Source organism: Cibotium barometz, chromosome 7 (genome assembly GCF_041138505.1).
Source record: "Cibotium barometz isolate CiBa-2024 chromosome 7, ASM4113850v1, whole genome shotgun sequence".
Classification (NCBI taxonomy): domain Eukaryota; kingdom Viridiplantae; phylum Streptophyta; class Polypodiopsida; order Cyatheales; family Cibotiaceae; genus Cibotium; species Cibotium barometz.
In genome coordinates this window covers 50,426,705-50,451,929 of record NC_141052.1, presented here as the reverse complement: position 1 = coordinate 50,451,929, position 25,225 = coordinate 50,426,705, and positions in this window count along the sequence as shown.

Genomic DNA, 25,225 nt, shown 5'->3' with positions numbered 1-25,225 from the left:
CTCTAAAAAAATAAAACACATAAATGTGTCTAGTGTAAGTACATAAAATGAATCTAGTGTCCCATACCACTAGATCAACTTGAGATATCACTCCTCAGATTAGAAGTTTGAGACGGAGTGGCAAGTTCCCTCTAAAACGACACACATTTTCTTTATCTTAAATTTGTTTAATTAATACCTAGAGTGTGGAAAGTATTTAAAGTATGCATACTAAAATCTATTCTTACTTGAGAAATGAATGATAATCTAAGGAATTTATTTTCAAAATCTTATTGTTAAAGTAAAGATGGGTTTTAAAGGAAATTTAAACGACTTTGTTGAAAATGTGAATCGTTGGCGAAATGAAGTCAAGACATACCTTCATCATTGATAGTGTAGTTAAAATTATAGTAAGAAACAATTTAACACACTAAAAATGTGTGAATCTTTATATTTTTTAATATGCATAGAAAATATAAACTTCTTAATTTAAAGTGAAATATTAAAGAAGGAGAAAAATAATAAGAGTAATGTGGATTCAAAATTTAAGCACAATATAAGCATGAATATAATGAATGACTAGTATCAATTCTAACAATCTTAATTGATGAAAAATGAAAACATGAATTTAACTATTTCATGATAACTTTCTGTTATGAATTAAAATAAAAGGTTCAAGTCATAAACGAGTTAATGCTAAAAGACATTATTGGGGAAAGGTCATATGTGATCTATTAAGGTCATATAAAGAAGGTCTCTAAACTAAATAGGACTTAGGGTTTGTACAATCTTTCAATGAAAGAGTTGTGATCATGCACTTGTGTTAGTGGAGTTCCATGTGAACTCATATATACATAAATAAGACATAATAAAATTTCTAACACAACTTCTAGTGCCTCTAATTCAAACTAGGCCAAACAAAATAAACTGGTACATGTTTTTCTTTCTAGCAATGGATAAACAATAACCCTTCCAAGCTTTTGTCTATGAGTTCTTAAGTCTTTGACTACTTTACCCTTTGGATTCTTGTCAGCTTTCCCCTATTCATTAAATCTAAGGACCCCTATGCTTTGATCCTATGCTTTGGATTCTTGTGAGCTTTCCCCTATTCTTCAAATCTAAGGACCTCTATGCTTTGATCCTATGCTTTGATACACTTTAATCCTATGCTTTGATACAACTTACACAAATCTAAGGACCCCTATGCTTTGATGACACAAATCTAAGGACCCCTATGCTTTGATACCACTCACATATGCTTTGATGACACAAATCTAAGGACCCCTATGCTTTCATACCACTCACAGAGGACCTCAAACACTTTTTGAAGAATAATATAAAACTCACATAAACATCAAGAGGTAAACCATATAATTGATTTCAAACTAGCAATATTGAGCATAAATTAAAATAAAAACAAGAGATAGAGTAGACATCATCTTCAACACAGTATTGGGTGCAATCTCTCTCTCTCTCTCTCTCTCTCCTCCCAAGAAGTATGGGCCTCCTCCCACTTATTGGGTGTTTATATCTTTATTGATAAAAATAGCCCACATGCCAAAAATAGTTACACACTTGTGCATGGGCTTGCCCTTTACAAAAATAGGAGTTGCTTTTGTGAAAAGCTTAAATAAATCTTTCCTATCCAAATCACTAAGGAAAAATACATATAAATCCCTAAGGACTAGTTCATGTACAACAAAATTAATAGGTCCACACTCATGTATAACAAAATTGGGCGGCCAACAATAATACAAAATATCTCGTAGTAAATACTACGGCCAAAATACCAAAATCATTGGCTATCCCGCCAAAGCCAAAATATTAAAAAGAAAACCTTCCCGGTAATTGCTCATGCCAAATCACCGCCATCATGTCCCAGCTATAACGAGATTACGAGCACAAGGCTTGTCAATCTCACCAACCTACAGGTTGTCCATTCAAACACATTACACATTAGTAACATCTGATAAAATTAGACAACAACACATAAGCATTAAATCCAACACTTAGTTTCAACCATCCCTAAATTCATATATCCTACACATGGAATATTCAGAATCATCCAAGTGTCAAGCTACGAACATAGTGGTAATTAGGCATCCCCAATTAACCACAGAGGGACGAACGTAAAATCTGTAACATATAGTGTAAAACTTTTCATCTTGAAAAAATTGATTGTGGCAGGTGTACTAGGGACTCTTTTACAAACTATAGGAGAGGCAGTTGCTGTGGCAATGAAAGAGGCTCCCTTACCGTTAATGCCAAACTCATTTGGCCTTTAATTAAACAAAATTATAAGAACCTCAAAGAACATTGAACAGCAGGCATATAATAGTTTTTTTTTGGTATTCCATTATAAGTGTTGATTATGAATTCTACATATGTCTTTAGGCTTACAAATAGAAGGAATTATCAAAGCATTGGTCAAGAATCCAATAAAGATGGGTCAAGCTATAAAGAAGGGAGAAAGAGAAAGCATTTGGGGATATACTCACCTATACAATATCGTACAAGCTATGGTATGCAACGAGGGTAAATTCTCCATTGAATGTATAATTCAAACATCGATTGTCATTGTATGGTAGGGAGGTTACCATGTGTGGTCCTATTCATGGCATTCACAGCAATGCAACTCCCCCATAGAATGGAATAGGTGATAAGTTTTCCTTAACTCTAAATCTTTTGATAGTCTTTGCTACATTTGAATTTGATAAATCATACTCCGATCTTTATTCAAATGGGAATTTAGGGAAGAGGAGTATTTATTTGATCTAGTCTAGACTAGTCTTAATGATGATGGCACCATGATTATGAATGTTCAATGTATCAACTATACACTTATGCACAAAGGCTGATGAAGGGTACAAAGTAGATGGTCTATTGAGTGTGCGTTATAGTTGTGAAGTAGGAGACATCCATGGATTTATGGTAAGTAATGAGTATTGCCAAAATAGTTGTCCACCTATAAGTTTTTGTGACACCTAAAACACATGGTTTTGTAGGCATCTACCCTCATATGTGGGGTTTTTCATAGCTTCCTATAAGTGTCCGCTGCCGAGACCTTTTCCATCCCATGTTCAATGGTATGTATGATACAGACCCCCCAAGTGGAAGAGGTCAAAAGATGAAAAAGTTTTCAGAGATAAGAGTTTCCTTGGACTGTAAAATTGCATTCTTAAGAATTGATGCTTATCATTCAAAAAGGCTTATTTGAGGTTAAGAAGGTTTACAACGAGGAGCAGACGTTTGGAGGAATCTTACATAAGGAGTACATTATAAAACTTGTAAGTTTTTGTGACACCTAAACCACATGGTTTTGCAGGCATCCAACCTCATATGTGGGGTTTTTCATAGCTTCCTATAAGTGTCCAAGACCTTTCCCATCCAAAGTTTAATACTATGTACCCCCAAGTGGAAGATGTCAAAAGATGGAAAAGTTTTAAAAGGTAAGAGTTTCCCACTAAAAAATTACATTCATGAATTGCTGGCTTATCATTCAAAAAAACTTATTTGAGATTAAGGAGGTTTACAACGAGGAGTAGAGGTTTCGAGAATAATCATTGAATCTTACATAAGGAGTACATATGTGGTGCTTGACTTATATGCTAGATGTGGAGATTTTGCAGAATAAGCACAAATTATAGGATTGTGTATAGTTTGTATATGGACCCAAATGAGGAAATTGTAAAAGGCCTTCTTGTACAAATGTGTCAATGACTATGCTACGTACAATAATATTATTATGAAAAAACCATTCTATAAATATTGGATTGAATTAGGATTATGTATCTTGATTATGATGTTAGAATTTTGTATAAAAGGAAATTCAACCATGAATTTCATCATGATATATACGGGAGGTTCAAACCTTAAAACTGATAAAGAGAGAGTGAGGGAGGGATAGAAGAGAGAAGCACAAGAAATGAACATAGAAGAGAGGCAATGAGTGGAAGGATTTGGATAGAGAGGAGAGTGATAGATAGAGAGATCACAAAGAGAAGACGAGAGAAAGAGAGGCGAATGTGAGGAAGGGAGAGGATAGAGAGGTAATGAAGAGGTGACGAGTGAAAGAGAGCAGAATGGGAGCTAGGGTGGGGATAGAGATGGTTGTAACAAGCTATCAATATAATATAGAAGAGAGAGAGAGAGAGAGAGAGAGAGAGAGAGAGAGAGAGAGAGAGAGAGAGAGAGAGAGAGAGAGAGAGAGAGAGAGAGATGAGGCAAGATTTAGGAAAGAGGGAGGGAGAGAGGGTAGGGAAAGAGGGGAGTGAGGGAGAGAAGAGAAGCAATGGAGAAGAGGGGAGTGAGGGGGAGAAGAGAAGCAATGGAGAAGAGGGAGATGATATGGAGATGGAGGAAGCGATATTATAGAAACTAGGAGAGAGAGGGAGAATATATGGGGATGGAGGGAACGATATTATACAAACTTGGAGATGATATAGGGATGCAGAGGGAGAATGAGTGAGAAGAGGGAGATCAAGGGAGATAAGTAGAGAGGCCATGAGAGTGAAAGGATTTAGATGAAGAGGATAGAGATAGGTAGAGAGGTGATGAGTGAAAGGATTTGGATAGAGAGGATAGAGATAGGTAGAGAGGTGATGAGTGAAAGGATTTAGATGCAGGGAGAATGAGTGAGAAGAGGGAGATGAAGCAGATAGGTAGAGAGGTGATGAGTGAAATGATTTAGATGTAGGGAGACTGCGTGAGAAGAGGGAGATGAAGGGAGATAAGTCGAGAGGCCATGAGAGTGAAAGGATTTAGATGGAGAGGATAGAGATAGGTAGAGAGGTGATGAGTGAAAGGATTTGGATTGAGAGGAGGGGAGTACAAAATCATTGTGCAATCCATTTTAGTCCCATTTGCCACTTGAACTTCATGAAAAGTTGCCAAAGGTATTGGCTGTAATTTGAGAGCACACAATGTTTTCTTGATCACAAAACTGTGTACTTCCACTATCCACCAAAACATGATCCACTCTACCATTGACATTCAAAGTGTTTGCACCCTTGCATCTTGCGTAAGAATCATGCAACAAGGTACACAAATTTGGCTTCATGCTTGCATCCTCAAAAGTACACATTGGCATCCCATGATCATACTCTTGCCAAGCATCTTGTAAAGTGCCATCGAGATCAAAAGGAAATCCCCCTCAAGGACATGATCATCATCACTTTCCAAGAATTCATTGCAATCACCAAAATCCTTGTTATCATGTCAATGATCATCTTCAATGGCCTTAGCTAAGACCATGTTGACGGTGATGTTTTTAGCTTTGTAAGTTTTGAAGTGCTCCTTATTCCACCTCTTACCACATTTGTAGTAGCAAAGCCCCTTGTTCCTCAACTCATTAATATAGTCCTCCATTATAAACTTGATTTTGTTGACACCACCATTGTGTGGCTTTCCATTCCCACTTGAAGCTTTAGAAGGATTTGAATCAAATCTGAAATTTGGCTTGGCATCACCACCATAAACGGTTAGATATCTAGGAATGGTGGGAGTTGAAGAAGAATCTCTTCCAAAATTCCCAAAAGTTGGAGCATTAAAATCAGCCCTACCTCCACTTCTTTCCAGGCCTCTATATGCATATTTGTCTTCATAGATCTCAACGTACATAATGGATTCTTGGAGATTATTAGGCCTTTGTGCTCTTACATCCACCCCAATGGTTGGTTTGAGACCCTTGATGTATTTAAGCATCTTAAACTTCTCACTAAATCCATCCACATGAAGAATAAGCTTCAAGAACTTTTGTGTGTAGTCCTTGACTTTGCCAAACCCTTGTTCTTCCTAGTCATTACACTCACCAATCAGCTTATCATTCCTCAACTTGGAAGTAAAGGCATTTTGCATGGCATCCTTCAAAGCACCCCATGTGGTGTCTCATAGCCATTGTCATGCAAATTTCACCACCAAGTGTGTGCATAACCTTCCATGTGGAGTGAGGGAAAGTACACCTTAGTGTGATCACTTCTTGGGTCCATCTTATAATACATATCTAACTTATTAACCCATTTATCATATTCTTCATTGCTTGATCCATCATCTCAAGAATTATGCATGTGTGGCCCCACGGGTGGGTCATCATGATCTCAAGACTCATCCACATGTAAAATTGAAAGCCAAACATTCCCTTTTGCATCACCATGTGATGTAGACATGTTAACCATGATTGGTTAACATTTATTCTCAAGCGTGGTTAAACTTCATGTACCTCATTTTTATGTAAACTGTGCCAAGAGCTTCATATAAAAGATATATGGGATGACCGAGCTTATGATGTGTAATGTCGGACACAAGAATAAGCCTAGGTGTACATAGAACTAGAGAATTAGTTTTGGGCCTCCAATTGTTAAATGGGTGGGGCAGCCACCATTGTAAAAAGAGAGCTCATGTATATAAGTGACATGAAATATGACGGGAAAATCCCATTATCACGTTTGAGTTTTCCTTCTCTCTCTCTCTCTCTCTCTCTCTCTCTCTCTCTTGTGGATATGGTGGTAAGATTGTGTATGTTTATACTTCCTTGCTTGATTGTTGGTGTGTGCATGTAGGTGATGGTTTCTTGGCTAGCTTCTTCTTCTCCCTCTTCTTGTCTTCTACATGTAGGTGATAGTTTCTTGGCTTGCTTCTTCTTCTCCCTCTTCTTGTCTTTTCCCTCATATTCACTCTTGCATACATGAAGGCATGGAGTAGGAGTTGAGCTCGCCATAGCTACATCTCTCCTTGTGCATTACCTAGCTTATGGAAGCTCCACTTGAGTGACACAAATGGTGGTGGTGTAAGATTCCTCCCTCCAGCTTTTGAGGTGTGTAGGTGTAAAAACCTCCCCTTTTGATCTTATAAATAAAAGAAAGATCCCGTTTTACCCTGTTTTGGCCTGGAGAGAGAAAATGTCTAGAGGGAGGTAATCCAAAATTGAGATTTTTTTGGATATAAAAATCCTCCTAGTGTCTAAAATGGTTTCCCCTGAAACAGAAATTCAAAAAGAACATTCCAATGTGTAATTGGAATTAATTAAAAATAGGTATAAAGGACCTTAGCCTAAGGGTCTAGATTTTTAGAAATTTTTGGATTATGGTCCAATTAAGGTTCCTATGGACCAATAAGATTAATCCAAATGTAGGGAGGAGATAAATTGAAGAATAAAAGAAAAACCCCCCAAAAATGAGTAAATGCTCACATAAGATGAAGAGTGGACTAAGGACCAAAGAAAAGAATAAAAAAATTAAAATTTGACACCTCAGTGTGGGGATCTCTCCTCATGAAGTAGGTGCCTTTTTTCTCATCATTACCCCCAATTTTTAATCAATAAAATGAGATATTTTTATCTCTCCTCTCTCCTATTTCAAAACTAAATCCAAAAAGTAAGCTGAACTGACCCAAAAATGGTCAAAAATTGACCAAATTGATCTGAAAAATTCCAGAATTAGTTTGCTTGGTTAGAGGCTCACTTTTTCCTATAAATAGAAGCCTCCCCCTTTGTAAAAGCTTAACGGTGTTTATGCACCGTTACTTTGCTCCGTCTTGGAGCCATCTACATTGAATTTTTTAATAATTCAATTGTTTTTGGCCTAATCCTCTCCAAAGTGAATTGGTGGCCACTCTTGCTTCAAACAAGAGTAGAACCCTCAATCCCTCAAGCCAAAGGAGAGCTTACAAACTCCATGTAAGCTAATTTTCTTACTTGTTTAATGAAGAATCTATGGTTTTCTTAATTTTTATGTTTTGCAGATGTTGAATTAAATTCAAATGCTATGCCTTTGATAAAAAAGCCACCCCCTTCTCCTCTTTACATTCCAACCTTTCTCAATCCTAGAACATCTTTGGATTCTTTTCTTATCAGACAACGGAGTAACCATTTTCAATAGTTTAGTTATCTCCTTGTCACTAAACTCACCGCATGCATTCTATGATTCTTTAAGCAATAAATCCAATACCATGTCTTGGGCCACATGAATCTCAACCTTCTTTGGTGTCGCATAAGGAGTGGCTCTTGCATGGGACATTACCTTTTCTTCAACAACCCTTTTTTGTACTGTAGATGAACCATCTACAAATGGATGGTCATGGTGACCCAAGTGAATTGCATATCTATTGCAATTCACATGATCTCTAGATATGTAGTAATACATAACTACAGGGGTATTGTTTCACACATTTTGATGGTGGCAGACGACAATGGGAACACACCAAAGATCCAAATTCATCCTTTACCTTTCCCACCGGGGCACCTTTCTTGCCTTACCTAACTAGTGTGTTTCATTCACAATAGAACATCATGATAAGTTAGGGAAATCCAAATTGTAGCACCGTAAATGACATGTGCATCTACTCAATCACACAATACCTGAAAAGCAATTAGAGCTACATGTTACATAATCCGCCCAAACATGGCCATCATTTTTGTGTTCCATCCCCACCATTGAGGATTCCCACAAACATGGTGGAAGCTCAAAGACAATATAACAATCATATGTAGACGGGAGCTCTTGCACTGTCCATCTATCTTGCACGTTAGCAAATGTAGCATGCAAACTACTATTAAGTGGGAGAACTTTAATCATGTCAAACACACTTGTAATTTTTCTCTTATCCAAATTGCTCATTGGTTTTTGTTCATCCGTAGACACATCGTCATCCATAACGATTGGAGAGACAACATGACCCGATGCAAGGAGAAGTTTGTAAAAAGAATGCATATTTGTATCTAGAATGTATCCTTCTTCTGAGGATTTGATAGTTTGCACCTTAATTTATATTTTCTCACCACCTAGAGTCAATTGATGTATTGAGAATGTCTAGATTTCTCCCATTTCAAAATGCTCTTGTAGGTTTGAAATGGACACCTCACAATATCGATGGATCATAATAAAGAACAAGTTTTCTTCCTCTGGGGGGTAGGCCTATATATTGTGACATAATGAGGCATTACTGATCGTTTATGGACACCAAAAAAAATTCAAAAGAACCAAATAGATCTCAAGCATTAACCATTCTACTCCTAAAATGCCAACAGAAACATGGAGATATTGAGGATATAAGCACAAACAAAAGAACTTACTAGACGAGCAACACACAACATTTCAGAAGACAAGTGCAGTTAGGTTTATATTCAAGAAAAGCAACTCTCATATGGTCCAAGTTATTCTTAGATGATCCAGTTTATTCTTTAAGTGATGGCATTTGAGTACTATTTTCAAAAATCATCACGTGGCCCAAATTTATTCTTAGATGATCCAATTTATTCTTTGAGTGATGGCATTTGAGTACTATTTTTTTTAAATCATCATGCGACCCAATTTATACGTAGAGTGATGGCCTTTTAATCATCACGATGGCCCAATTTATTCTAAGAGTGATGGCCATGTAGATGTACAAAACTAAATAAAATTTAAGAAATTTGAAAGGCTTCTCACCACAAAAATAACAAAATAAATAAAATTTAAGAAATTTGAAAAGCTTCTCACACAAAATTTGAAAGGCTTCTCACCACAGAAATTTATTCTTTGAAGAGGAGAGGAGAGAGAGTGATGGACCACATGAAGAGGAGGAGAGAAAGAGAGGTAAAGCAATAGAAAGTGAGAGAGAGACACATACAAAGAGGGATATATATATATATATATATATAGAGAGAGAGAGAGAGAGAAGAGAAGTTTTACATATTAAATTTTTAGTAGTGGTAATCTAATCAAATAAATTTTACAGTTTAAATTTTTTGTCATGGTTATCTAAACAAAATAGTTTGGGCGCCTGGTCCATTTTTTTGTTGTTTGCTCCCAACACTTTGCAAGCACCCAAGTCCTTTACTTTCTCGTGGTTTGAATAGCTCTTTCATGAGCCCTAGCATTCCATCACTTTTTTTTGCAAACAAGGGAAGGTCGAGTGGTGGAAGTGGACTGCTCGCAGCTCTCCATGCCACCGAGAGAATGCAGGTTATAGCCTAAGCAGTCGCACGCCAACGCGGGCTACTTGTGTTGCTCAATAATTTTTAATTATAGCCAATTTGAAATATTTCATAAGAGAGATTTTGTGAATAAATGCAGTCATGTTAGCTTGCGTAACCCGTCCCTGTGTTGTAGCTTACATAGCCTACATTGGCGCTTGCAGGTAGCAGCAACAACTGTATATCAGCAGTTATCCCATAGGCAAAAACTATAGCTTAAGCACACACACAAACATATCTTATGCATAGAAATATGTATAGCAAAAGAATAGCTTATGTATAGAAAAAGAATAGCTACCTTATACATAGCAAAATCATAGGTAAAGCTATAGCTTATGCATACACAAAAAACATATCTTATGCATAGAAATATTTATAGCAATATGTTTAGAAAAAGCATAACCAAAATCATAGCTTATGCATGCGCCCATGCCATATGCATAAGAAAAAGAAGAGCTTATGCATAAAAATGATTAAGCATAGCCATGCATACAAATGGTTAAGCATAGCCATACATAATACATGATTAAGCATATATCATCCTATGTCTTATACATAGATTAATATAAAATATGTAAGAAATCTAGAGAATAGAATAAAGTAAGATTGGGGAAATCAAGGGTGGATAGAACAAGAAACATGCTAGGGGAATAGAAATACCTCTTGGATTTTACCTCCTGCTAGTGGAGATAGGAGAGGCAATTTTATGCTTCTTTTGAAAAGAATCCCCTCATCGTGGCTACTTTTTTCATAGTATAGGCACCTAAAACTAACATTGCCTATATAGACCGTGCCGGCGCATGGGCTATCAAAGGGACTTTGTTTTTCTTTTTTGATTGAATAAATCCTTTCTTTTTTCCATTCTAATGGAATTATGGGAATTTGGCCTCATTTGCTTATTCTTTCTTTAAAAGTTTGGTTGGAATTAGATAGAACAACACACACCCTACATGCCACCAATTGAACCCATGACCTTGGGACTCTTGAGAACCACCTTAACCACTCCACTTATGGGGATTTGGCCTCATTTTCGTATTCATTGATGTGTGTGTGTGTGTGTGTGTGAGTCTCCTTAAGTAGATCATGTGAGAGACGAGCTACAATAGAGACTTTGATTTTGTATTTTGATGGAATTAAACCATCCCATTCTGGCATTTTTTATAGAATTTTGGTGAAATGAAAGAGAATTAACATTGCCAATATGGACCGTGCTAGCACAGGCTATCAAAGGCACTTTGTTTTTTCTTTATAATAGAATTAAACTCTCTCTTTTTTAATATTTTTAATAGAATTATGCTGTGTGTTTTGATGAAATTTAATATGGCCAATATGGATTGTGCCGACATGGGCTATTAAAGGGACTTTGTTTTTCTTTTTTGATTGAACAAAATCCTCTCTTTTGCAGTTTAATGGAATTATGGTGATTTGGCCTAATTTGCTTTAGTCATTGATGGGTGTTTGTGTTTGTGCAAAGTAGACTGCATCAGTATGGGCTACAACAATGCAGACCTTGTTTTTGCATTTTGATGGAATTAAACCTTCCCATTCTAGCATTTTTGATGAAATTTTGGTGAAATGAAAGAGAATTAACATTGCCAATATGGACCATGCCAGCACCATGGGCTATCAAAAGGCACTTTGTTTTTTTCTTTATAATAGAATAAAACTCTTTTTTTTGTGTGTTTTCGATGGAATTATGTTGTGTGTTTTGGTGAAAATTAATTTGGCCAATATGGACCATGCCGGCATGGGCTATCAATGGTGTTGAGATATGGAGCTCAACTAGTGATACGACAGACATTGATGACCCGCCTGGGTGATAGCTTTCGCATCGACACCACTAGCATGGTTGGTGAGATTATGAGTAATATGCGGCCAGTGGGATGACAGGCTGTGTGACAGCCATTTTGGATTACTAGAGACTAGCCTAGTTATAGCGTCAGCTCATTTAGTCGGGTTCACATTATGGATCGACCCTCGTCTGTTGTAGTAGTTGAGTACTAACCCATATAGTGTGTACTCTTATCTTTATGTTATGTTGGTTGAGTAGAGAAGAAGATAGAAGAAAATTCAGCTATCCATCTCTCTCTTGTGTCTTGATAGAAGAAAATTCAGCTATCCATCTTTCTCTTGTGCCTTGCTCTCTCTTGTGTGTGTGTGTTTGCTTGCTAGGTTTCGAAGCTCCTCCTCTCCCCCACATTCTCTTTATGGTATCAGAGCCTGGTTCGTGTGAGAGCTAAGGAGGCAAGCAAGAGGTAAGAACAAGCAAGGAAGGAAGCGGTACTACACATGTAAGAGCACCATCATCTCTTTCTCCTTCTTGGTTTAGGTACAGCACCCCCTCAGTAGCTCTGGGAGCTACACATCTCTGATTGAGGAGCTATCTTCGTGAGAGTGGAGCTACAGGGCTGGTATACTATCTTATTGGACATAATTTTTTCAGTCAGATTCGTGTTTCTGAAAGTTTTGGTAGAGAACTATTTCTGCTCGAAATCTGGTTATTACAGTGCAGTAATGCATTTTGGAAGTGTAGATAGGGTTTGCACATGTATTGTTGATACTGGATGTATGTACATGTACTCTGGTCACATTTGGTGAGACACAGGTTGTGCTGAAGTATTGCTGCTGTAGTTACAGGAGATATTGTTGTATTACAGGTTGCATACAGAAGTATGTTTGAAGGTTATTTGATTGTTGCAAGAAAACATGTATGACAGATTTAATTAACTTGTTAGTGAGAAGCTGGATAAGAATAACTTCCATGCTTGGAAGTTCAGAATGACCAATTTTCAAATGAGTAAAGGATTTTGGGATTATGTAGAAGGAGACAATGAGGAGCCTCTAGAGTTATCTGAGGAGAATGCCACTCCTACAGATAAAAAGGCATTCAAGGATTGGAATCAGGGTGCAAGAAAATTCATGTATTGACTTTCAATTAGTGTCACAGACACTATGATAGGACACATACAGGATGCAAACACTCCAACAGTTGCATGGCAGAATTTGGTTCAAATGTTCTAGAGACTAACACAAAGGCAAGGAAGTTGCAGTTAAAGCAAGAGTTGCATACTGTGGAAAAGAAAATCATGTCCATCAATGAATATGCCTTAAAGATCAAGGGCATTGTTGAATCCCTTGGTTCTATCAATGTATCAATGGAGGATGATGATTTGGTGAGTGTCTGTCTGAATGGGCTTGGCAAAGAGTACAATCCATTCAAGACCTCCATTGCAGTTAGGGAGAATATTTCTAACTTTCGGGACTTGATATCTATGCTGATCATAGAAGAAAGGGCTTTAGGTGAGGTTTCTTCTTCACAAATCAAGAACACATCAAAATAGGCCTTCTACTCTAATTTTGGTAGAGGTGGAGGTAGAGGCCGTGGTCGACGAGGCCAAGGTGGTGGCCGACAAGGAAATCATAATTCTGGACAACAATAGTCCAATGATTCACAACAGCAATCATACACAGGTGGAAGAGGCCAGTCTAGAGGGGCAGAGGGAGCCAAAGAGGCCGAGGTGGTTGGCAAAGAAATCAAAATGCAAATAGCATAGAGTGCTATTACTGTGGCAAACCAAGACACATGGCAAAGGACTGCTACAAAAAGTAGAATGACATTAAAAGTGGAAAGTTGCAGCAAGGCAACCATGCATCATCTAGCAAACATAGAGGCGATGATAGAAGTGAGAAGCTGTTTGTGATGCAACACATGCTTAGCTCCATAACAAGAGATGTGTCAGGATCTCAAGATATATGGTATGTGGATTCTGGTGCCTCTAACCACATGACCAGTCATGCTGAGTGGTTTAGAGCTATGCTAAAAATAGAAAAATCAGCTTAAGTGATGATACTGCACATCCCATTGCGCATGTTGGTAAAGTGCCATTGTCTATGTAGGATGACAAAATGAGGTACTTTTGGGGTCAATGTACATCATGTTCCAAATATTACAAAGAACCTGGTATCTGTTTGGACAGATGGTTGAGCAGGGTCTGCAAGTAAGGTTTAATCCTCAAGGATGTTTTGTGGGAGACTTCAAAAATAAGTGTCACTTGGTTGCAAAGGGTAATGGAAATGGCAGAATGTTTACTTTGGATGATGTGAACATGCCTGAGATCAAGGCAACCATGTTTGCGCATGGAACAGGTGTCATTACAGATATTGACATATGGCTCCAGAAGTGGCACGTGCCTTGATGGCTGAAAAGAATATGCCATATTACTTTTGGGTAGAAGCACTATTGTGTACATTATGAACAGAACACTCACTGGAGTTGTTCATGGTATGACTCCTAAGACAGAAGTTTACAGGCATAAGATTGGATGTGTCTCACTTGCAAATGTTTGGGTGTATTGCATATGTACATGTTCTTGATGAAGTGAGAAAAAAGTTGGATCCAAAGGTAGAGAAATGCATCTTCATTGGTTATGCTATGGAGCAAAAAGGTTATAGATGCTATAACCCTACCACTTGCGAGATGCGAGTGAGCAGAGATATTGTCTTCGATGAGATGAGTAGCTAGTATGCACCAGTAGTGAAGGCAATAGAAGATGCAGATGTAAGAAGTGCTGATGTTGCACCACATGTAAAGCAGCAATCACAGGTGCTGAGTGGACTTGGGGAGTCCTCGAGCAATGGATCCAATGTTAGCCCATGGTCAGGCAGGTTGATGAATGATGCAGGCACACATGTATCATAGAAAGGGAAGGAAAAGGTAGATCAACCTTTTGTGCGTGATCTGTCAGCCAGGTCACTTATATGTCGATGGTGTCTCTAGTGGCTCTAAGTAGAGCCTTGATGAGGAGCTTGGCATTCCGTCTGTGGTTACTCCTGGTGTAAGGAGAACCAGGGCTGTTTTAAGGACACCTGGTAGTGATCCAGGTGTACGCAGGTCTACGAGGGTTAGATACCCTGTTGACATGTTGAGATATGATGGATATAGAGCCCATCATTATCCTTACATGGTAAAAGCAATACAAAAGGTTGAGCCAACTTGCTTTGAGCAGGCAATTGGAAATAAGAAATGGAAAGATGCCATGGATGAGGAGATGGTAGCATTGGATGCAAATGCAACATGGGAGTTAGTGCCTTTGCCTAAGGAAAAGAAGGCAATTAGATGTAAGTGGGTGTATAAAGTCAAGCACAATGCTGATGGTTCAGTGAATAGGTACAAGGCAAGATTGGTTGCCAAGGGCTATGCGCAGACTTATGGCATAGACTATGAGGAGACATTCAGCCCGGTTGCAAGAATTGCAACTGTGAGAGCTGTCATTGCTATGGCTATAGCGAAGGGTTGGTCTTTACATCAAATGAATGTAAAGAATGCTTTCTTGCATCGTGATTTGCAAGAAGAAGTGTACATGATGCAGCCACCAGGTTATGGGAGCGATGCACATCTAGATTTTGTGTGCAGGTTACGCAAAGCCTTGTATGGCTTGAAGCAGGCACCCAGAGCATGGTCAAACAAGATCACGAAGTATCTTGTTACCATTGGATTTCAGATATCCAATGTAGATTTTTCACTATATGTGAAAAAGATAGATAGAGGGATCATGCTATTAGTCATCTATGTGGATGACTTAATTATCATCACTAGATAGTGATGCAGACATACATGACGTCAGGATACTTTTGAAGCAAAAGTTTGAGATGAAGGATTTGGGTGAGCTACGGTATTTCTTGGGCATAGAGGTGGTGAGATCACCTCATGGCATTTTGCTATTGTAGAGGCAGTATGGCTTGGACATGTTGTCCAAGTATGGTATGACATGCTATAAGCCTATTTTAGTACCATTGGAGCAGCACAAAGCTTTCTGTGGATATAGGTGAGCTTTTGGAGGATCCCACTACATACAGGCGCATATTGGGTAGTTTGATCTACATGACTATTACAAGGCCAGACTTGAGCTATGCAATTGGACTTGTGAGTCAGCTTATGTAGGCCCCTAGGAAGCCACACTTGGATGTGGCTAGACAGATCCTCAGGTACATAAAGTCCACAGTTGATTATGGACTTTTCTATGAGGCTGGTATAGAGATACAGTTGCATGGGTACACAGATGCTGATTGGGCTAGTAGTATTGCAGATAGGAGATCTACCAGTGGTTTTATGTTCTCATTTGGGAGTGTTACTATGAGTTGGAGTAGTAAGAAGTAGCCAACAGTTGTCTTGTCGAGTACAGAGTGTTGAGATATTGAGCTCATCTAGTGAGGCGATGGACATTGATGACCCGCTTGGGGGATAGGTCCCACACTTACACCACTGGCATGGTTGGTGAGATCTTGGGTGATATGCGGCCAGTGGGATGACAGGCTGTGTGACAGCCATTCTAGAGACTGGCATAGTTATAGTGCCAGCTCATTTAGTTGGGTTCACACTATAGAGAACCCTAGTATGTATTTGGTTGAGTACTTTTCATATGTGTGTACTCTTATCTTGTCTATGGAGTGTTGAGTGTTGTGTGAAGAAGAAGAAGATTTTCAGCCTCTCACCTTGTGTGTTCTCTATTAGGGTTTTGTGAGTGTATGTGTGCTTGCAAGAGCTCAAGCTCTCTTCTCCCCTGCATCTTTTCATGGTATTGGGTAAGAGCTTCAACTACTCTTCCCTATTTGTGTTGGTGACTACACCCTTGTCGGGAGCTCTACGGGAGGCACCGGCAAACGATCTCTAATTGAGGAGCTTCTTTCGCGGGAGTAAGGCTATGGGCAACTATTGGACATAGATTTTTTGGGCTGAAAACATGTTTCGGGCGCATCTCGACCTCCGTTTTTCAGAAAGCAGGCGATTTCGAGCACTGCGGATAAGTCATCGATTCTCTGCAAAACTCTATTTTAAGAACTGTAGGAACACAGATTGGCTGTGCAGACACTGTGTGTGCTGCAAAGGAGATCAACAGTTGCCATTGGGTGTATGTATGCGCACATTGAGGTCACTGGTTGGTGACATTTGAGTGTACTACAGTACCGCTGCAGAAAATAGAGTAGTTTGTGCAGGACAAACCAGAGTGCTATTTCTGGTAAATTTGTGTGTCTGGCAAGATGTCAAATGCTGGCATAAACCAGATTGTTGCTGAGAAGCTTGATAAGAACAACTTCCATGCTTGGAGGTTTAGGTTGATGAATTTCCTGATGGGAAAGGGCTACTGGGACTATATAGAAGGTGAGCATGAAGAGGCACCGGGGATATCGCAGATCAATTCGACTGTTGCAGATGTGAAAGAGTTCAAGGATTGGAACCAAGGAGCCAGAAAAGTTATGTATTGGCTCTCTATTAGTATACAGGACACCATGATTGGGCACATACAGGATGCCAAGTCTCCCAAGGAGGCGTGGGACACCTTGGTAAAACTCTATGAAACAAATACCAAGGCACGTAAGATACAGTTGAAGAATGAACTTCATACTCTGGAGAAAAAGAGTATGTCTGTGATGACTGACTATGCATTGAAGATAAAGGGTATTGTGGAATCCCTTGCATCTATTGGTGTTTCAGTAGATGATGATGATAAGGTGGAAGTCTGTCTACGTGGTCTCGGGCCACAATACAAGGCGTTCAAGACGTCTATTCCGACTCGGGAAAACATTCCCAATTTTACAGATTTGGTGTCTATGCTGATTATAGAAGAGAAGAGCTTGGGTGAAGACCAACAGTCTTCACAAAACAAAAATAGTTCAGAGCAACAGGCCTTCTACACAAGTTCAGGAAGAGGACGAGGTAGAGGAGGCCGTGGACGCGGTCAAGGAGGTGGCCGAACAGGTAATTAGAATTATGGCCAGCAGAGCAGCAACAATAACAGTCCCAGAATTCACAACAACAACAACAACACACAGGTGGAAGAGGCCAATTCAGAGGCAGGGGGAGTCAAAGAGGTCGTGGAAATTGGCAAAGGCAGTATAATGATACACGTGGATGCTTTTATTGTGGTAAGCCTGGACATGTGTGTTGAAAATACAAGTGAATAGGGTGTGTGTGGGAACAAGCTCTTGGATAGAGGCTGTAAAAGAGAAGATGTAAATGTGAAAGAACCTGTGAAAAGGTGAGGAGAATCTACTGGGAGAGAATAAAGGGTAGCATGAGAGAATTTAGGAGTGTGGAGTTATTCTGGGAGATATTCAGGGAAAAGAGAAGAGGTGGAGAGAATCAGGCAAGAGGTGGAGATATTCTGGGAGTGAATCATGGAGAAATCAATGGGATTTGATGCTTGATGTAAACTCTATAAATTGAGGCATAGCCCTAATGAGAATTTGCTGGTTTTTGAGTATCCATGCCTACATTAATCTATTTGCTAATTATTCACTAATTACATCTTAATCATTTGCTAATCACTTTGTTAATGATGTTGATTCTAGTGTTTGATCCACCATAGCTCATCATTATGCTCAAATTTCAACATGGTATCAGAGCCATGCCTAGAATCCATCAGGTTTATGAGCCCATTAGTTAATTAATTAGGATTATTAGATAATTAGCAAATAATCAAAATTTTAGTAAGTTTTCACTTCTCCCCTTCACCCCCAGCCAGTGGAGGACTCCATTCATCTTGCACACACAACAATAGCTCACAAGCTTCTAGCATATGGTAACCAACTCCTTTGGCTATAAGCTCATCAAGACGACGCAGCAAACCGCGAAGAAATTCAGGAGAAATCGACGTTTTGGCCGGCGCGTTTTTTTCTGAGTAAACTGCAGATTTCTCCTTCATCAAATCAAATGCTTCTAATTCCTCCTAGACCAAGGTGTATTCAAGCATGCTCTACAAGCTGGTGAAGATAGAATTCAATTTCATCAAGTCTACAGTGAGATCCAAGCTCTTCATCAAATCTGCAGGTGACTTTGGTAAAACAGAGATTAAGCTTTCAATATTTGGTCAAATCTTGTAATTATTCGCTTAATCCTCTACTAGACTCATTGCTATTGATGCCTTTGAAAGCATTTGAGCTCATTTGAAGTGGAAGGCACTAGATCTGGACTCTCCGCATACTCTATTTTCTGCACACAAAACATAGCATTAATTTGCTAATCAGTGATTAATCAGTGCTAATCACTGTATTTTGGTGCAATTGAGGGTTCAAATTAACCATTAGGTATCTGATGCAAATCCCTAAAGCTTTAGATTGCAAATCGGAGTTGGTTTGATACTCCAACCATCCCGTACAAATTGGTTACCCTTAATTTAGTGTAATTTCTGGTGATTTTATGCTGATAAAATTGTTATAATCATCTATTAAACACCAGATTGAGTTGTAAAAGGGTAGACACTACTCTTGAATCTTGAAATTGGATCAAGAGGTAAGACCCCCTTCACATCACCATGAGTTCAGCACAGAAAGTAGCCAAATTTAATGGGGAACAGTTTTATACATGGCAGACAAAAACCATGTATTTGCTGATGAGGAAAAATCTGTGGGGATTAGTTGAAGGGAGAGATGAATGCCCAGAGAGAGGGAAAAATGAGTGGAAGAGCAGGAATGAAAAAGCATTGGGACTTATTGCACTCAGTTTAAATGATGAAATCATTCATCACATCACAGGGATACAATGGGCAAAAGATGCATGGGATGAACTCAATAAATTATTTGGTACACAAGAAAAAAATTCCAAGATAAATCTGTTAATGCAATTCTACAAATTGGACATGAAGGAAAGTGAACCTTTAATCACACACTTGAACAAATATAAAAGCATTAAGCAACAGCTGGCAGCTATTGGCAAAAAGGTAGAAGATGATGAAGCATTAGCTGTACTTCTGAAGAGTGTGGACAAAGGAGATTATGAAAACATTGTAGCAACACTAAAGAATGTACCTGAATTGAAGATACACGAGATAGAAGCAGCTCTACTAGAGCAAGAGAGCAGAGGCAAAGAGAAGAAAGGGCTCGACTCAATAGCAGGAGAGGAAAAAGCATTCTTCACCCGAGGAGGATTCTCTCGAGGACGAGGACGAGGAAGAGGCAGAGTAGGAGGGAGGACCTTCACTTGCCACAAATGTGGAAAGCCAGGACACATGGCGAGAGACTGCTACAGCAAACCCAGTGAAGAAGGAATGACATCGGCAAACTTCATGGAGGCTCCAAAGGAAGTGGAGTCGGATCATCTTTTCTGAGAGAGAGAGAGAACCCAATGTAACCTGCCCCAATAAAGTAAAACCACCTCTGAGCCACCGATGATATAGGCCACGTGGTAGATGTATGTGTGAACACTTTAGTCAAGGTCACGGGCACTTATAGTAGCCTTGGACACATAGAGAGAGAGAGTGTCAAGGACTATGGAGTTTAGGGACTTGAGGCACTGGTCGCGGGCTATCAAGTAAGAGGGAAACTTGGTATAGGGTCCAGGTGTGCTAGGATTATTCACTTAGGGGAGGTGTTGAAAATACAAGTGAATAGGGTGTGTGTGGGAACAAGCTCTAGGATAGAGGCTGTAAGAGAAGATGTAAATGTGAAAGAACCTGTGAAAAGGTGAGGAGAATCTACTGGGAGAGAATAAAGGGTAGCATGAGAGAATTTAGGAGTGTGGAGTTATTCTGGGAGATATTCAGGGAAAAGAGAAGAGGCGGAGAGAATCAGGCAAGAGGTGGAGATATTCTGGGAGTGAATTATAGAGAAATCAATAGGATTTGATGCTTGATGTAAACTCTATAAATTGAGGCATAGTCCTAATGAGAATTTGCTGGTTTTTGAGTATCCATGCCTACATTAATCTATTTGCTAATTATTCACTAATTACATCTTAATCGTTTACTAATCACTTTGTTAATGATATTGATTCTAGTGTTTGATCCACCATAGCTCATCATTATGCTCAAATTTCAACAATGTGCAGGCAGATTGTTATAAGAAGCAAGCTGACATGTAAAATGGAAAATTGCAGCAAAACAACTATGCATCCTCAAGCAGAAACAATGAGGATAATGAAAGGTTGTTTGTTATGCAGCATGTCTGAATGCCATGTCTGAAAATGTTGAAGCAGCACATAAAGATGATGTATGGTATGTTGATTCAGGTGCTTCAAACCACATGACAAGTCATGGGGAGTGGTTCAAGGAGATGAAAAACCTTGAAAGACCAGGTTTTGTGGAAACAGGGGATGACACTGCTCATCCAATTTTCCATGTTGGAGATGTGCCATTATCTATGTAGGATGGCAAAGTGAAGTATCTTGTAGATGTACTTCACGTTTCGAACATAACAAAGAATCTGGTTTCAGTTGGCTAGATGATTGAGCAGGGTTTGCAGGTTCGGTTTAACCCTGATGGTTGTTATGTTGAAGACTTTAAAGACAAGTGCAGGTTGGTTGCAAAAGGCAACAGAGTGGGCAGAATGTTTACGTTGAATGTAAACATTCTTGAAGTGAGTGCTGCGATGTTTGCAAATGGTTCAAGAATTGTTGCAGACACAGACATTTGGCATAAAAGAATTGGACATGTGAATGTGCAGAGAATGAAGTCTATGCAGACTAAAGGAATTGTGACAGGGCTGCCAAAGTTTAAAGTTGAAGGTATATAGAAAATATGTAAAGCATGCCAATTTGGAAAGCAAACAAAACATGTATTTCCACGTAACAGATATGTGAGCAGAAATGCACTAGATGTTGTGCATTCATATGTATGGGGTCCTACGAAGACCATGTCTATGGGAGGCTACAGGTATTATGTGACATTCATTGATGACCACACAAAAGGAAAGTGTGGGTATACTTCATGAAGGAGAAGGGTGAGGTGTTCACTCACTTTCAGAATTTCAGAGTTATGGTTGAAAAGAAAACATGGGAAATATGTAAAGTGCCTAAGGTCAGATGGAGGGGGAGAGTACTTCTCCAATGAGTTCTCTGAATTGAGTGAGGACGCGATATACAAGCTAGCATACCCACATAGGGAAGTTGCAATTTGTAGCTCTAAGGCAAGACCCACTTCGGCAAGGCTAAAGTAAGTTCTTGACTTGAATAATAATGAACCCACAAAATTGCTTCAAGTTGAAGACGAGAAAATCTTGAGACCAAAACAAAATTGGCATATGCAACAAAGAGTGAATTGATCAACAAATTTTGGAGCTGTGTTCACCTTCCCAACTAACGCGAAGTAGAGCACTCACCGCCGGTGTACAAGCAAAGCGCACACCAATTCCCCTATCTTGATGCTAAGAAAGATCTACAACCTAAGAAGGGTTAAATGCAAGCACATATAAAATCATGTCCATCATTTTTCTCATGAGAGAGAGAGAGAGGGAGGAGACAATACGCATGAGAGTCCCTCTTCCATTCATAAGAGAGACGGCTAGAGCCATCGTTTTTCATTTCACTTGTGCTATTTTCTTTGCACGACACGTGGGTAGTTCGAGAGAGCTTCCCCTCTTTTCTCCCCACATGGCTACTTATTGTGAAACTAGTGGCTTGACTCGTCCCTGATGGGCAAGAGTATTCTTATTTATCGATCACAAATCAGTGCAGTAAAGAGAGGTGTTGCTCTAGAGTCCCAAGATCACGGGTTCAAGCCCTCATTGCGAAAGAGATTGCACGCACGGGTGTTTTTTTTTTCTTATTTTCTAATTCCAAACAATTGAAAAAAAATGCTCACGGGGGTAAGTAGGGATAAGCCTTATATTTGAAGCCCATGATAGGCCCCACGGTCTCTAACTTGCCAACCTATGTATAAACACACCATGCTTTCCATATATATACTCCTAAAGCACTTAATCTCATTGAATAAAGCACCAAACTTGGCGTAAATAAATAGCCCGAACATTTCAACCCAAAATAATGTTGACAATCTCAACACACCTGAATGAAGCTTTAAAACAATCTTCGAACAACTGGATTATCTCTCCTTGGAAGCCCATACTCCTCGCCTCCATCTGGCAAAAAAACATTAAAGAAAAAAACATTAGCTAGTGCGAGATAAACTTTTCGTGGGAAAAAAGAAGGAAAACAACAAAATCTTTTAGAACTCATTTGGTGGATCAATATTTGAGGCGAATGGGGTTTGAACAAGCTTGTAGCAAACCAAAAAATTATATATTGTCCAGTACCTATGACTCAAAAATCTAACCTATCAGGCTTTTCATAGTCCACAAACATTACATGTACATGAAGTTGATCCGCGATCTTTTGTAATCTCAGACTATAAATTCCAAGGAGCCCAAAGCTCTCATTGTAAGGGTCTCGGCCATACAAACCCAACAATATTTTGGGTTCTAAAAAATAAAGATATTCCCTATTGTGCGAAAAGAATGTATCAATAGCAATATAAATTCATCAAACAAAACACAAAGCCTACATAAAAAACAGCTTTTATATATACCATAAAACACTGCTGCTCTCTAACAGTTCGATAATTAGAGATGATGTTGCTTGTCCTTTCCAAAATGGAGGGTCTACAATTCAGGAATATTACATAGATTATGAAAAACAAAAATGCCTGAATTATAGCAATCTCAGAAATAATTACCTTCAATATCTTGGCCATCACCACCATAAACAAATGAAAATGATCTCCTTGCTACCTCCATCCTAAGAAATATACCCCTGATATCAAATATAATACTCACAACGCTAATAAGTTACATAACACTTTAAGGTCTCCCCCTCTCCCTCTTTCTCTCTCTCTCTCTCTCTCTCTCTCTCTCTCTCTCTCTCTCTCTCTTTATATATATATATGTTTAGTAAATGTTTGCTTATCCAAATGTCCAAAATAACAAATAGGAACTCAACAACACGCATCCGCCATCTCAACAATTAGAACCACCGCTTGAGCAATGATGACGGGACACTCTCTCTTATGGATCTACATGGTATCTTCAGCTAAATGCAAGTAGATTTATACACATGAATTCAATAATACCAAAGAGAGAAGCATCAATGTGAAAGGTTGCATAGAAAGACAATATAGATTACACATGTTACATCATTGATACAGATATATCTATGATTGTAGTCTCCAACGTTTGTAAGCTGCTATATATCAATAGCTTGTTCTCTACCTTTTGGGCATAGATTATACTTACATCCTAATTTATGCCCTTTGGAAAACCTCCTTGTAGACAACATTGGTTGTGAAGACTTCGCTTGAAGCTTCTATGCTGCTTTCCTGTTCCATATGATGATTTATACACATTTTCACTATATCAGATGATCTAACACGTGACATAGCAACGTACAACTGTCCATGTGTGAATATTTGGGTGGCCAAGTAAAGTCCCAATACACTCAATGTTTGTCCTTGGGACTTATTTATTGAGATACCAAAGGCTAACCTTACAGGAAATTATCTCCTTCTCATGTCAAAAGGCAGCATAGTAGGTATGAATGTTATCCTGGGAATAAAGACCTTGTCTCCAATGTTGGTACCTGTAATGATTTCTGCTTCTATCATCTTTAAGTCAAATTGCTTACATATCAATCTGGTACCATTACAAAGTCCCTCTGTCGCCGAGGATCCAAATTGCGAAGCAGCATGATAGAAGCGTTAATCTTTAGAATCAAGCGATGAGGGTAACCACCACCCAAATTCTGTTCAGTAGGCTGAATTGTCCATTTCCATGGAAAGGAGTCTAAATAGTTGTTAATCAAGAGCATTTGACACTATCCTCGAGGTTGTTTCTTTGAACCAGGGTGGTGTTGTTTTCCTTGATGGACCAAGTGGATTAGGCAAAACCTATCTTTATAATGCCTTGATGTCACGACGATTACGTGGAGAGAATCAAGTTGCATTGGCATGTGTATCATCTGGAATAGCTGCATTGTTGCTTTCAAATGGTCATACAATGCTTTCACGTTTTAAAATTCCATTGGTGCTCAATGCTTCTAGCACATGTGGAATTAAAGCTAACAGCCCATTAGCGGAGGTTTTGAAGCTTGCAAGGTTAATTATTTGGGATGAGGCTCCAATGATGCATCGGTATGCATATGAAGCACTGGTGGACAGGACATTGAAAGACATTATCCAGAGTGATTCTGTGTTTGGTGAGAAAGTTATGCTCTTTGGTGAGAAAGTTATGCTCTTTGGTGGTGACTTTAGGCAAATCTTATCGGTTGTGCCAAAGGGATCGCGTCATCGTGAGGACATTGTTGATGCAACATTATGCCGGTCATATATTTGGAGATATGTGAAAGTTCTAAAGCTCGCCCAAAACATGCAGGCTAGACATAGTTCTTATGATTGTACAGAACAAGAATTTGTCAAATGGACATTATAAATTGGAGACGGCTCTATAGGCCATCCAAACAATGAAGGCAGAGTGGTAATACCACCATGAATGTTGATCCATGGGAACTCCATTTTGAATTTGGTAGAATTGGTATAC